Here is a 14,597-nt window from a genome sequence, read left to right as displayed (position 1 = left end):
TAGTATGTACGTACGTACGTACGTACGTACGTACGTACGACTGGCTGTATGTATGTAATGTATGTAGGTACGTACGTACGTAGGACTGGCTGGCTGTATGTATAATGTATGCAGGTACGACTGGCTGGCTGTATGTATGTATGTAATGTATGTACGACTGGCTGGCTGTATGTATGTACGACTGGCTGGCTGTATGTTAATGTAACTATGTATGACTGGCTGAAAGGCATACTAGGGTGATGCCATGCTATGCTGTGTGTCATAGGCTCAATGTGTCAGTTTGTCACCTCCCCCTTCACATTCATCCCGTGATATTTTGTGGCCAGATGTAATTTTATGGGGTCCAGTAGGACTATAGTAAATAATAAAAAAGAAATCTCTATAACATTTTGTAAAAATAAAACACTTTAACCCCATTACAAAGGGAAACACGCTGGGGAATAAAATAACCTTACACACTTCAGGAAATTACATCCGTGCGATTTTCTTTTTACAGAACACTGTGTTTTGCAATATAATTATGAAAGTCACGTTTTGATGACTGAGGCAATAGACCTTTCTCTAAGCCCTGCCCACCCACCACTCGGACAAACTGAGCGCTGGTTTGACAGGTCTCCCATTGATTTAAATGGAAATATCATGGATTTTCCACACACACAATCTTCAATCATGTTTGGAGCCAGAGCTTCAAAATCTCTTGAAACTCGAGTCAACAAGGCCAAAGATATGTGCATGACATATTATATCAACAAACAAAATACAAGTGTTTACTAGGAGGAAACATGGATCTACATCATCTCTAGCAATGAACTTACTTATCATCAGAATTTATCACTGACTACACGTACACCTGGTTGGCTGCACATACGGGTGATTGACTATTGGTAATTTGGTATGGAATACCGACTGACTGTGTACCGTTACTGTATGGCTGGCTGTAGTGTACATATGCATGGCTGGCTGGTTGTATGTACAGTATGGCTGGCTGCTTGTCTGGATCACTCCACCGTACTAGGCTGCTTCTGCTGTTGCCAGAGATGAGAAAGCCTTGCCTGCCGTGACAAGCGGCTCACTGCACTGCTGAGCGGGCCGGGGACGTAGGCAGTAGCACACATAAAAAGAAAAGGCTTGACCTAGTATCATCTGACAAACTATCCGAGGGCACGGGAGCAAAGAGGGGAGCAAGAGAGCGAGGGGTGGAGAGGAAAAGATCAAAGTCCTTCTAGGGGGGAAAACACTGGCTTCAGAGACAGCAATTTTTGTAAATGATCTAAAAGGGAATCTAGGTGAATTCTAAAGCCACTCTGTCCCTTCCATCCTTCGACACACCGACATCCAAACCCTTGGAATGAGAAACAAAATTATAGCATGTTGTGCTAATCATAACATAGACAGTTTAGTGTCATCTAGCATAATTAAATGTGTTGCACTAACCACCTAATGCATACTACTGGAGTTGGCAGACCATGAAGCTCCATGAAATGGAAGCCGTGTGTGTGGGTGTGTGTGTGTGTACCACCCCCCCAACACACACACACACACACACACACAAACGCAGAGCACCACACTGTGTTGCAGACAGGGCATGCTAAAGGTCAGGCCATGGACTTGACGGAAAAGGTCAAGCATCATTACAACACGACTAAATAAACAGGTTGCTCGCAACCCCCAACGCAGCTGTTGTGGATGATTGCAGTCTCTTACCTTCCCTGCCTTACTACCTGCATGTCTGTCTGTCTGTCTGTGTCTGTCTAGGATTCAGCTTCATCCTTCGTCTTTATCCACACAGCCCTCCAGCTCCCAGACAGCTGACATGAGGACTGTCATATCCTGCCCAGATTTTTATCCCCTGCTGACTTTATTGCTCTCTTCCTACTGAGTCATACACATTCGCAGAGCTAGAGAGAGCGCCAGGGAGAGAGCAAGGCGAGGCTGCTGGAGCGTGCTTTAAAGCACATTAATATTAATTGCGGCACTAGCCAGAGTGATAACACAGACAAGATGCCCCTGTGAGGGATCTGGGTGCAGGCAGCCCTAGTCCTTTTGTTGCAGCAGCACTGCTCAACTGTTGGACGGCCGTGGCAGCATGGCAGAATGATGAGTATTTCATCCTGGAATCATTTGTTTTATATTAAAGCAGGGACCTAACCTCGCTGTCAAGGGGAATTTGTGTTTGCATGGGGCTACACAGTGTGCGTGTGTGCGTGCGTGCGTGCGTGTAAACCCCAGGCATGAACAGGCACGTGTACTATGGTGATAAAATCAGACTATAGTGGCTACAGCAACAAACGGCAGATATGTACTTCAAATAATACCTAGGACAACCTTGCTATTTATCCCTGTACCTACTTCAGGCTTGGTTTGCTTCCTACCCTTTATGTCCTCAGCCCACTGCACAGCAAAATGCAGTGATTTTTCCAATTTGTCCATTTTTACACTTTCACTTGCATTAACACTCAGATTTTACTGTGTGAACTCAACAAATGTCTGCTTAACAATGAGCTCTGGTAAAGATGTACAAAGAAATTCAGTCCCAGAGGAAGAGATCTACTTCAGTTCAATGCAGTGGAGACCAATTGAAGAAATAAATTAATACAAATCACAGGTTGGAGACTGAATGCTGAAGCCTCCCTCCTCCTCTTTGAGGAGCAGGCGGCCGCAGGCATTAACACATGACAGCTACGTCTCCTCATACTCGTTTTCTTATTCTTTATTTCCTCGACTCACTCGCCTCTCCTTTTGTCAGCGTGTGTTGAAGGAGCTAACGGCATTTACCGTGGCAGCAGTAAAGGTTTTCCTTTTTTTTTTACTGTGCGTTTCTTGTGCTTCTTTGGCCGATTTCCCCCTAGACTCATCAATGCCCCATTAACAAGTCAAATTAGGTGGTGGTGCAGAGAGTTTTGCCTAAAACTGCCACTGCTTGCACACACACAAAATCCTGAGTGTTCATTTAATTCGGAGAGCGTACTCTCCCAGAATTAAAACCGAGGATTTTACTGTGCACACACACAAGCTGACACACAAACATACACAGCGCCAACACCTTAGAGGACTTGTTCAAATAGCTGGGGAGGTTTTTTTTCCCCCCCAGCCCGTCTTCTACACAGGACTGCAAGCTGGCCCGGAGGTGAACGGAGGAGAAATCACTGTTGGATAAATGCTAGTGAGCGGCTTACGGCCGGGAGAATGGGAGAGAGATGGCGGTAATGCATCTCCCCGGCACTCCTTCAAAATGGTCGGCCAGATTGTAATCTCCAGGGCCCGCTGTTCGCACATTATTGTTTCTCATTTCACGTGTCACAAACAATTAAAACATGCCAGTCGATTGAGATTCCTTTGCCACAGAGAACCCGCCCCATGATACACACACACACACACACACACACACACACACACACACACACGACCCCAAAGCTGAATTCCCAGTGAAGGTCACGTGCATCTCTCACTTTCATTGTCTTCCTCTTAAGATGAGAGCGGATACAAGATAGACAAGCCCCATGTAATATAAAGAAACCAGGTTAAGCAAGGTAGAGTAGCAGAGAGAGAGAGCAACAACAGACAGAAAGGAGAGCGCAACAGAGACTATTTGGTTTTCTCTGCCTGTTGTCACCGTCTTTCACAGCAGCTGCACAGACAAGATGAAAAAACAACAACTGAAGAGTCAGACAGAGCAGGTAAAAACCCAGGGAAAAATGCTCTGCATTGTGCAGTATTGTTTTATCTACCGATTTATTTAACAAGTTGCCATTGATTAGAAGGAGATACTGAGCTTCTGAATAAAGTGAGTGGTAAGGGGAGGAGAGAGAGAGAGAGAAAGAGATGAGGGCTGTTGGTTTTCTAAGCAGGGGTCTCTGAGGGCTGCCAGAGGTGTGGGTAAATCTGTTCCCTGTGACAAAGCTGTCTCACTGAGGAGTGAAATTTAAACTCCTCCTGTCAGGAGATTCTTTTTGGCTTTCATTACACAGAGAGAGAGAGAGAGAGAGAGAGAGAGAGATAGAGAGAGAGCGCACTCACGCACGCACGCACACACGTTCTACTTAATACCATTGGTGTTTGCAGCAAGTGCTTGCTTCATGCCAAGCAGGTTTTGCTTTGTAATGACAACAAGAAATGAGAATGTAAAAGACATTCTCCTGAACCACTACACATCTTAGCCTTGGAGATACTCCTCACATGGTGCCTGCATTGCTAATTGACCTGCCTTTAGTTGAATTTTTGGTTCAAAAATGCAGCTGCAATCAGGTCTGAGAATACCTCTCAGACTCAGACACTTAATCAAGCTGTTATCAGTAGCACACCATGTCTGTCTCACTGGAGAGGATTTTTGGGTAGTTGGGGATGGACTGGAACAGGCTAATATTTACGGGGAACCAGGTCCAGGCAATTCCCAGCCGAATAGCATTTCTACATTTCCAGCAGGTAGTGGAACGGGAAGCGAAGGCAGAATAAGTTGGATTTGGTCTCCTGGTGTGCTGCTCAGCTTAAGTGACAGTGAATCCTACAGTGAGTCGATTTGCCACTTTTTGAGTGCCTGGAAACTTGTCAGGCGGAGTGGCCGCAAGGGATACATGTAGGAGGAAGAACGGGGGGGGGGGGGGGGGGTACTGCCTTCTCCTCCCCTCTTCCTCTGTTTGTCTGTCCATCCCTGGAGGCACCTGGGCCTGCCTGGTACAACAAAGACGGGGTGAGGTGACAGCTCTGCAGCCACGCTCAGACAAAGAGCTTACAGGTAAACAGTGAGGAGCAGCTGGCTGCAAACGGAGGCTGGCTCAGGTTTCAAACAGTCAGTGCTCTACGTCTACAACAAAGACATGGAAATGTTACTGTTCAGAGCTATACCCACCAAGCTGCATTGTCAATTTCTACGTAGCGTCCATCGCTGTAGGCCTATCAAGGCAACGAGGTTTGTTCGCCACAAAAGCAAAAGGCATCATATCGCGATTACGGAGTATGATGTTGAAAAGGCTCACCATGTTGCTGCTGCCACACAAACATAGGAAGCACAAACGAGGTGAGTGTGCACAGCAAGATTTAACATGACTCTCAACCCACACAGATGATCACACAATGCTGGTACAGAGCGAGGGAGTCTGATGACAGGAGTAATTTGCAGAGCTGCTTATTTCAAAAGAAGCACTTGAAGATGACACGAAAAGACAACTTTGGTGTCATCTGAAAGAGGATCTATGAAATCAATGGGAAGAGATCAATGCTGACTCCCCTTTTCTCTCTCCGTCGTCGTCGTCCTCTCTCTCTCTCTCTCTCTCTCTGTCTCACAGCATTCTTTACATAAGCAGCGATAACCATCACAGAGGCCATCTTCTAGCTCACCGATTTACTGTGCAGGACTCCCAGACACCTCGAGGCAACAAAGCTTCTCTCTCACTCAATCACAGGAACCCGTCTTGTCCACAGCTTCATATGTGGGGAAGGAGGAGTAGCAAGGAGGCAGAGAGGAGGGAGGGAGGAAGGAAGGGGGGATAAAATACCTCAGGAGAGACTGCCACCGAGTAAAAAGAATGTGGATCGGTGGACGTCAGTAAAGACATAGGAGGAGAGGGGGGGCATCAAGGCTAGTGGATCGTCTTCATTAGCGTGTATCACATAGGCAGCGGCAGCACCACTGCACAAGCTGCAGCCTATCCAATTGGCATAGTCAGGGGCTGCTCCTCCATTCAGTCGAGTTAATTAGGATTTCTGCTCATTTTGGGGTGACAGGGGCAGAGTGTTGGGGAGGCTTGATTTCCTTTTATTTCCCGGCCTAAAGGCTCAGCTCCATGCATTACTTTATTACTGGGGGAACCTACCGATCTATGGCTCCACAGCAAACATCAATTTTGATAATTACAAGAAAACTGTTTGCGAACGAAAACACAATGAAAGCCACCCTCCCATCACTGGCCCGTCCCTCCTTCCTCTCCTCCCCCTCCCTCTGCTTGAGATATCTCATTTCCTTGGATGTGCCCTTTTCATGATTGCATATTATAGACAGACACGTTAAAACACACACACCCACATACACGTTTGGCTCGGTCACACTTAGCACTTCAAACAGTTTACTACCAATCTCTGCCCTGAAGGGCAAGGCAAACATTGTGAATGTCACATTTACATTCAATGTTCAAACCTCAGCATTTTTGTGTGCGTCACAAAACAAAACTGATTAGAGACGATTGCTCTGTGGCATCATTACTGCAGGCTAAATATGATACTGGTGCCAATTACAAATAAGACTATCAGCTTAAAAATATATACATGATGAGAGTTGTCACTTGCCTGTGACATCCTCATAAATGCATTGAACCGCAGTAACAAGCTGTTCAGATAACTATTATTATTCTTTTACAAAATGACATCATGCCTGGAATCACATTTCCCCACTTGACAAAGAGCACATGTGACTGTGAGACACAAATGAACGGCTAGCTGAGACAACAGCCGAGATTGCAACGAGTCATGAAAACATGGATTAAAAGCCAACAACAGATCCCGAGCAGAGAAACCACTGCTTTCATTTGAATAAAATCAATAACTGTGTTGACTTGCAGTGTATTGCCTTCCTGTCTTCTCATCTTGCCCGCTAATGTTTCTTTCATGAGCCAGCCTGGTGCTGGTGACATTATAGCTACAGCACTCTTCCACAAGTCCCCAATGGATCTGTGAAAATGGCTGGCGTAAAACACAATTAGTACGGTCCATATGGCTGCTAGTGGAGGAGGAGAGAGAGTGCTCCCTATAGAGACACATTCTTTTGTTACCTTAAAGATCAAACTGTTGTCATAATAGCAGGACCATTTCAGTTCTGTTGCTCAATGGAAACTCAGGCTTCTTCAAAAGGGCAAAGCTGCTTCAATACAGAGCCTTGTGATGTGAAATAACTTCTGGCAAATAAATTGACCAAGCTTGGCTGATAGCCTGATCAATAGCTCCTTCGTCGTGATTAATGGCCGATATCGGATAATGGGTGAAATTTAATGTGAGGGGAGCGTTACTTCCTCATCACAGTGCTCAAGCCCTATCGACAGGTTCAAACCCCCTCCCATTCTGACCAATGGAATGCAGCGATAAAGGCTGTATTAAAAACGGTGCAGTGTGTTCGACCCATGTAAACTGAGCTGGGAGAAAAGGAAAAAAAAAAGATTTGCGGTGATTTAGCTGTGTCTCATTCACTGATAGCGCTGTCTGCACAGACCGACAAGCATTTTCTTGCCTGAGAAATGCAGACACCTTTTACTGTGTAGAAGCGAACAACAACAGCTTGAGGCAACAGATTTATTACAAATTGATCCATTAGATAGCACTGCTGTGCTTCACTGTTCTCCCTCTCCTTTCCTTCCTTCCTCCCTCCCTCCCTCTCGCTCCCTCTCTGACAGCCCTTTCCCTGACGGCAGCCAGAGTGTATAAGAGTGGAAGTGCTACAGTGGCAAATCTAAACCCAATCCACAGAACTCATTTTCTCTGCGCTGGCTGCTGGAACAGAGGTGCGGAGACAACATGTCCATCCCTAAACCTGAGTCAATCCAGCCTTTAGCCCAATCCTGTGAACTAAAAGCCCAGGGGAGCTCAATAGGTGTACCTAACCTGCAAGGGCGAGCAAGGACATAAAGATTGCCATCGGGGGCTCCCAGTGGACAGGAGAGCGCAAGAGAGAGCTGGAGCTGAGAACAGAGCCACAAATACCACCAGGGGTCATTTCCTTATGGCCGCATAAAGCCTGAGCTCACTGCAGGCCCACATGCTCTCTCCATTAAAACATCAGTCACTAGACTGGCCTCTGCAGCTGTGTGCATGTGTGTGCATGTGTGTGCATGTGCGTGCATGCATACATGTACACACACAACCTGGCTAAAGACATTCATCACACAGCTACCTACATGACTGGTTTATGGCCAGGACAGTGTAAAAACATGCATGCGATTGGTTTCATCTCTCAGACACTGAAGTTTGTGAGATTATACTCTGCCTGCTGCTGCAGCCAGTTTGAGCTGTGTGACAAAGAAATATGTCTGCTGCCCAGGACATAACACTGGTCCTATTGATCCCCCTGCTCTCTATGAAGCAAATCAATTAAGTCAACTGCATCATTCAACTGTTACAGAGAGCTCCCTGATAATTATTACTGATTACTTATTGATTGTTGTTTACCCTTAAACACTGTGTTAGGGAAATAGCAGAGTGGGTCTTTACTCTTTACATCTCATCCTCACATCTTATCATTTTGTCTTAACATGGCAATAATATGTGGCTTAGCCCTTTATATAACAGACCTTAGTACTAGTAGGTCCTTTATTAGCACAGCTAATGGTCTAAAAAGCAATTGGCATTGCTCAGTACTATGGGGGGCAGTAAGTCAATGAAACCTTCACCTGTCTTAGACCGCTCAATGGCTCACATGTAGGAAAAGACATATTCCTCTCACACTCCTGAAAGGTTTGGCTCTCAACAGTGTAAAATGGCCTGACACATTAGGTAGTCTATTTAACACCAAGCATTTGCACTGAGAAATACTGCTGCCAATTGCAACAATGACCCCTGGTAGGCTGGTAAGAAATAGAAAACACACCTGTGTGAAGTGAGGGGCGCTCTTATCATCTTACAACATGATGATGTAACACAAACATTGAGAAAAAAACAAACATTAAATTATCTTCATCATCAATGGCGTTTTTAAAACAAACATTAAACCGTATATAGGAGGGGCAAACATTCACACCCGTGTGAAGTGGGGGCACTCTTATCATTGTACATCATGACGTAAAATAGACACTATGTCTATTTGCTCAGGCACTATGGTGTCAAATTGACAAAATGTGTGCACACACCAAAAGCTGATTTTTAAGGGGCTCCTATATACAGGTTTAATGTTTGTTTTTAGTTCAATGTTTGTTTTAAAAACGCCATTGACAATGAAGGAAAAATCTTGTCCCTAACACAAACATTAAATGCCATTAACAATAAAGAGAATTTAATGTTTGTTTTACATCACCATTTCATAGAAACATGAGTTAGACTTTAATATATTAGCGCCCCTCACTTCACACAGGTGTGATTTTTGGTGTTTTTTGGTGTGTATTTGAAGGGCTAGCCCCCCTCAAAAAGGTGCCAAGCCCATTGTGCTCATCTCTACCTGCATTTACCTCAGTTCTTCTGTACTACAGGAGAAAAGGAGTGGGATGTGCAAAAGGCCATTGGCTTTTGTGTAGAGTAAATGTGTTGTGGGTCATCTAACATTGATTTATACCAGCAGAGAGAGAGTGTGAGTGAGTGAGTGAGTGAGCGAGCGAGCGACACTGTGCGTGCGTGTCTACACACACACACACACACACACACACACACACACACACACACACACACACACACACACACATCTCTACTAGCACTAGGCAGGCGTGTTTGTAGGCAGCTGCGGGCCGGGTGTGCAGTAAAACACTGGTATGCATTGTATGCGTTTCTGCACCACTAGCGCCATGCCGTGTCATTACATGAGGCAATCTCTTACCTAATCAGCACTGACACACACACGCTCCTCCTCCCCTCTCTCTCCTAACCCTGCTCTTTCCCCGTTTCTCCTGGGGGGGCTGGCCAGATGATCTTTCACCATTTAATTTTCCACTTCCACTGAGAGACCAAATGACTGAAAGTTATTCTCTTTTTTTACATCGACAAAAATTCATGTTCTTTGCCTATGTAATAGATGTGCTATTGTGTTAATATAAATGAAAAATAAATCTTTGTTTATAAATAAAATAAGGCATGTGTGTAGAATAATGCATTGTGGAAGCAGACACTAAAACACCCGTAACACAACAGTACGATAGTAGCCATACAATGTTTCATTGTCCAGCCTTTGGCATATTGTTTCACAGTACCAACAAATGTTAGCTTAGCCTCCATTTCCAGTTTCTCCACACTACATTGTACGGTTACTTGGGCACCATAAATCACAGATGACACTGAAATGTTGCAAGTTGCAACATACACCAGCCTCACTTATCCTCAAAGCCACATATAAATACACATATGGTAAACATGCAAACTGATTTTTTTACTACCCACTCAAGGAACTGCCAAGAGCGAAGAGCCTGGCTGATAATATGAGGAGAAATAGCAATACGTCTGATTAGTTGAGACAAGAAGCCATGCCAACCCAACAAGACACAGACAAGACGATTTCAAGGCATGACACACAAGCCAGCAAGCCTTCACCCTGCCTGAGTTCACAGCGAAAACTGATTTGATCACATCTAGTACATCAAATACCACTGGCAGCATGCAGCAAGACAGCTTGCAATTGTTAACACAGATAGAATTTGCAGATACCATCTCCTCGCCACAATTGTGGAGCTGCAGCACTAGGCCTGTATCAAACAAAGATGAGATATGATGCTGCATGCTTGGATCTCCCGTTATGAGAGGTGACGGGAAGCTGTCAGGAAACGCAAAACACATCCTGCATCATACAGTAGCCCCGACTTGCTGGGATAAGCCAAGAGAGGAGGGGGTGAAGGTGAAGTGAACAAAACAATGCAAAACTAAAAAAAAGTTGCTTCATTTCTGCCAGGGTGCCCTGTGTATGTCAGTCCAATATCTTAAAACAACACATGCAAGGCTCTGCTACAGCCAATTACCCAGCTCTTGGCACGGGAACAGAAAAACATCTTTGGAGAACAATGAAGAGAGCTTGGCTTGTTGTGCGTGCTGTCAGTAAGTGCTGACAGATTGTTATTTTTAATGAATATACAGCACTTGAATAGCCCATCAAGAGCTCTCTGAACGAACATTGCTCCTTTGTTCATAGCATTAATTTTCTATGTAACCACCAGATATCCTCCACTGAAAGTGATATCAAACACTAGAAGGAGAGAATCTAAATCAGTTGGTCCACAATGTTCCTTGTTATCCGAATGCAGTCTCTGTGTAAGGAAGTCTGTGAAGTCAGTGGGCACACCAGATACAGCACTGAACATTGTCTTTATAAAGAGCCTGATCTGCAATGATGAGGTTTTATAAGACAGCCTGTTCAGATTAGTTTTTTACCAAGACTAGGTTTCATCACTGCTCTATAACTCACATGATTCCAATATTACATAGGAGATTTATATAATCCCAGAACGAAAACAATAAATCAGTCTCATCACCTCAGCCTGAAACACAATAGCCTCGCAGAGAGAAAAATGCCTCTTTCTAAAGTATAGCCTAGGCACACAAAAGGATAGGTTATCACCATGCCTTTCTGCAACACAATGATTCAGTACACACACAGCAAATAGTGGAGCTGAGACCAGACCCAGGCTATATAATGGAGAACTATCCTTCATGATAATACATGCTGAAGCTAAGATGCAGTGGGGGTGATCTGGGTGAAAAACAGCAAGCTGCCATTCGAGCGCAGCATGTAGACATTGAATTCCTAACTGTGCGTATTGACAAATCAGCCAACAAAGGGGTGCCAGAGCACGGTGAACAGGCAGCCAATTCACAGGGGATCTTCCTTTTACATTGTGTGACACTTCACAGGCAGTGCCTTCCACTTCCTACACATCACTCAACAAGGAGCTTCTGTAACTCAAATACGCATTAGTCATTAAATGAAAAAACTGTAGCGTAATTTCTCATCTCCAACGTTCATTCTTGTGCTGCCACAGCCACAAACGCGGATCATCATTAGCTACGTAATTTAAAGTCACAATAGCAACAGTAAGACACTACAGTGTATAGTCAAAGTCTTCTCTTTAGATCACTGACTAGATCACATCAGATGATCAGAATCTGTTATTTTGTGGTATAGAGACTAATAACACCATTTAAAATAAAGCACAGCATCTGTGCAATGGACTGTAGTGAATGTAAAATACTGGTGTGTGAGGAAAATAAATTAAAAGTGCAGCAGTATTTCATATTTAAACGGTTTTAAATCACTCTCTTGGCTAAGTCTGAAGAGTTTTTTTCTTCTTTTCTAAACACACATTAGTGAGCTACAATTTCAGTTGCGTTGCCCAACCAGTAATCAGCTTGCAGCCTGTAATGGCATACGTACTCCTGTAACCCGGCCTCGCAGGTTAAATGCCATTGTGGTTGTGGTAGTTATGTGAAGAATCATCACTTCTTTGCAGTAAGACAACTCATTAAAATGTCAGGTGTATTCAGGCAATATCAACTCACTCCCCACTTTAGATTTAATCAAAATAGTCTCACTCAACAGAATGGATGTCCTTTGATATTTACAATAGTGATTGGTGTTTGAACTTTGGTTGCAACATAAGAGTAGAATACCAGTGGTACTGGACATATTCAAGAATTGGTGTCATTTCTTTCCTTTATTTAAAAAAAAAGCTACATCATAATAGAGTAGTGATTTGGATGTTAGCCTACTAATCTCCCCAGAAATTGACACCTTTGGATGTCTGGATTAGATATCAAGTGATTTTTAATTCATTTTGAATTCCATTTAATGGTAGACTTCTAACTCGTTCATTACTCATTTGAAGTAACTATTTCACCAGCACGATTTATCACAGATATCATTTTTTGGGCCATGTGCGTTTGCTTCATCTAATGGAGATGAAAGGGGATCAAGTTTCCACTAATGACTTAATTCAAAGGACAATTTCAAAACGTAATAACTGAGTCTCGGCAACCAAATAAATAATTCTGTCTGTGAGATAAGAGATTTCATACAATGAGAGGACCATGGGAGCTATAACTAATTCCGTGACCTATAGCCAGCACAGAACCCAAGCAATACACACTCTGAAAAGACGGAATATGATGATTATTAACAACTTAGTTCATTGTAATAATAGTGTAATAGTTGAGTAGTGGTTTAGGTACTGGGGTATGATGATAGTATACACAGGAACCCATTGTTATGCTTTACACTTAATAACTTCATTCAGTAAATATAAAATAAATTTTCATTCAGTTTTACACAGTGTATTCACTATGTATGGCAAGTGGACAAACAGTGTGTAACATTGGTAGCTTTTTTTTGGGGGGGGGGGGGGTTGACAACTATAGAAACAAGAAAAGCTGGGAAAATGTATGCACTGATTCCTTCAAGTCAGCTCTTGAGTCTGTAAAAAGTGAATAAGTTAACTCAATGACAATTACATAGTCTCAATGAATAAGAACGAATACAATAACAAACCCCACTTCCCAACTCGGACACAACTCCCAACAAATCTTCACTACATTGTAACTTATGTAATCCCTGGCTACACAGACAACTATAGTTTACTTTACACTGCAGCCAGTGTGACAGGTCAAGTGGAATGCCAAATCTTAAGCGAACAGTTGCATCTACATACTACTGCTGCTGCTAGTGGTGCGTTACTTCGCAATAAGAAGCAGCACTAATGCACATCAGCACCAAATCATACTCCAGAGTTGTTGAATGCAAGTCACCCAAACAAAGACAGCAAGTTAGCTGGCCAGCTAGCGTTAGCTATAGTGACAATAGCTTGATGAGACAGACTACTTCCCGGGAAAGGAGGCGTTTCGCTAGCCGTTTCAAGTTATACGACATATCAACTATTGATATATTACCATGTGGTTTGGAATTCAGATATGACAACAAAACAATGACGTTTTTCATTGCATGTGTATGCACCTTGTGTTAGCTGGTGACACAGAGTTGTTTTGTTTCCTATTAAGCTGTCCCTATAGCTAGCCCAGCAGGGCTAGTTAACGTTAGCTGCTGGACCAGCTCAGCTGCTGGTTCGTGGTGGTAACCAGTAACAGCAAACAAGTCTATCAAGCTAGCAACCAAGCTAATGCTAATGGATAATTAGCCCAGCTATATCTGGTCAACGGTAAACGTTAGCATTCCAACCAACGCCAACAAACAATTCCACAATAACCTGCTGTCACCTCATTCACATTCAGTGATGAACATCAAATGCGGAGAAAACCGGCGGCTGCAGTCCACATCACTTACCTTGGAGGGGATTGTTCTACAACATCTGTGATTTGTTTGATGAGAGAGACTGCAACAACAAACAATAGCAGCAGCAGCAGAGGCAATTAGCTAACGTTAGTTAGCCAAGTACCACCACTATAGGGGGGTGTAGCTGAGAAGCTGCAATGGCACTTGTATATTATCTTTCTTTTGTGGCTATTAACGCAACTGACCACGTTTGATAATGTTGTCATAAATGGTGGACTTCAGATTAAAGAGGGGAGTAATCGCTGCTGGGATGCTCAGACTAGTGTGTGCATGTGTGTGTGAGAGGCACTCGGCATGACAGCATCCTTCTTCATCTTGGGGTGAGAGAACAGTTAGGGATATCTCAAGTTCTGCTGGTAAAATACCGCCACCTACTGGTCAATATTATGTGAACGTCAACATACACTGAACGTGTTGCTGGCCTTGATAGTTGATAGTAGTGCTGCTCACAGCCTCACACACAAATATGTATGCACTACTTGGCAGGCAGGCACAATTGGCATATGTCCATCTTCATTCTTAAAGAAAACTACGATCATCTGATATCCCGGCCGGTATGTATTTGTACCGAGCCGACAAACGCAAACATGTTCCTATTACTTCCTTCATCCTCACACATTTAGAATATAGAATAACATCCCGTTAATTA

The 14,597-nt window shown here is 43.7% G+C and overlaps 1 protein-coding gene across 1 annotated transcript in view; it reads right to left on the bottom strand.

Annotated features, from left to right (window-relative positions):
• Nucleotides 1-14,077, bottom strand: part of rerea (arginine-glutamic acid dipeptide (RE) repeats a) — a 176,597-nt gene extending 162,520 nt beyond the window's left edge. Inside the window, exon 1 of the mRNA XM_083769374.1 lies at nucleotides 13,936-14,077. The gene's annotated coding sequence lies outside the window, so the exon portion shown is untranslated. The remainder of the gene's footprint in view (nucleotides 1-13,935) is intronic.
• Between the last annotated feature and the right edge of the window lie 520 nt (nucleotides 14,078-14,597).

The sequence above is a fragment of the Protomyctophum parallelum genome, assembly GCF_964188405.1.
Source record: "Protomyctophum parallelum genome assembly, chromosome: 7".
NCBI lineage: Eukaryota > Metazoa > Chordata > Actinopteri > Myctophiformes > Myctophidae > Protomyctophum > Protomyctophum parallelum.
The sequence above is the reverse complement of the archived record's forward strand: the minus strand, read 5'-3'. Positions and strand labels throughout refer to the sequence as shown.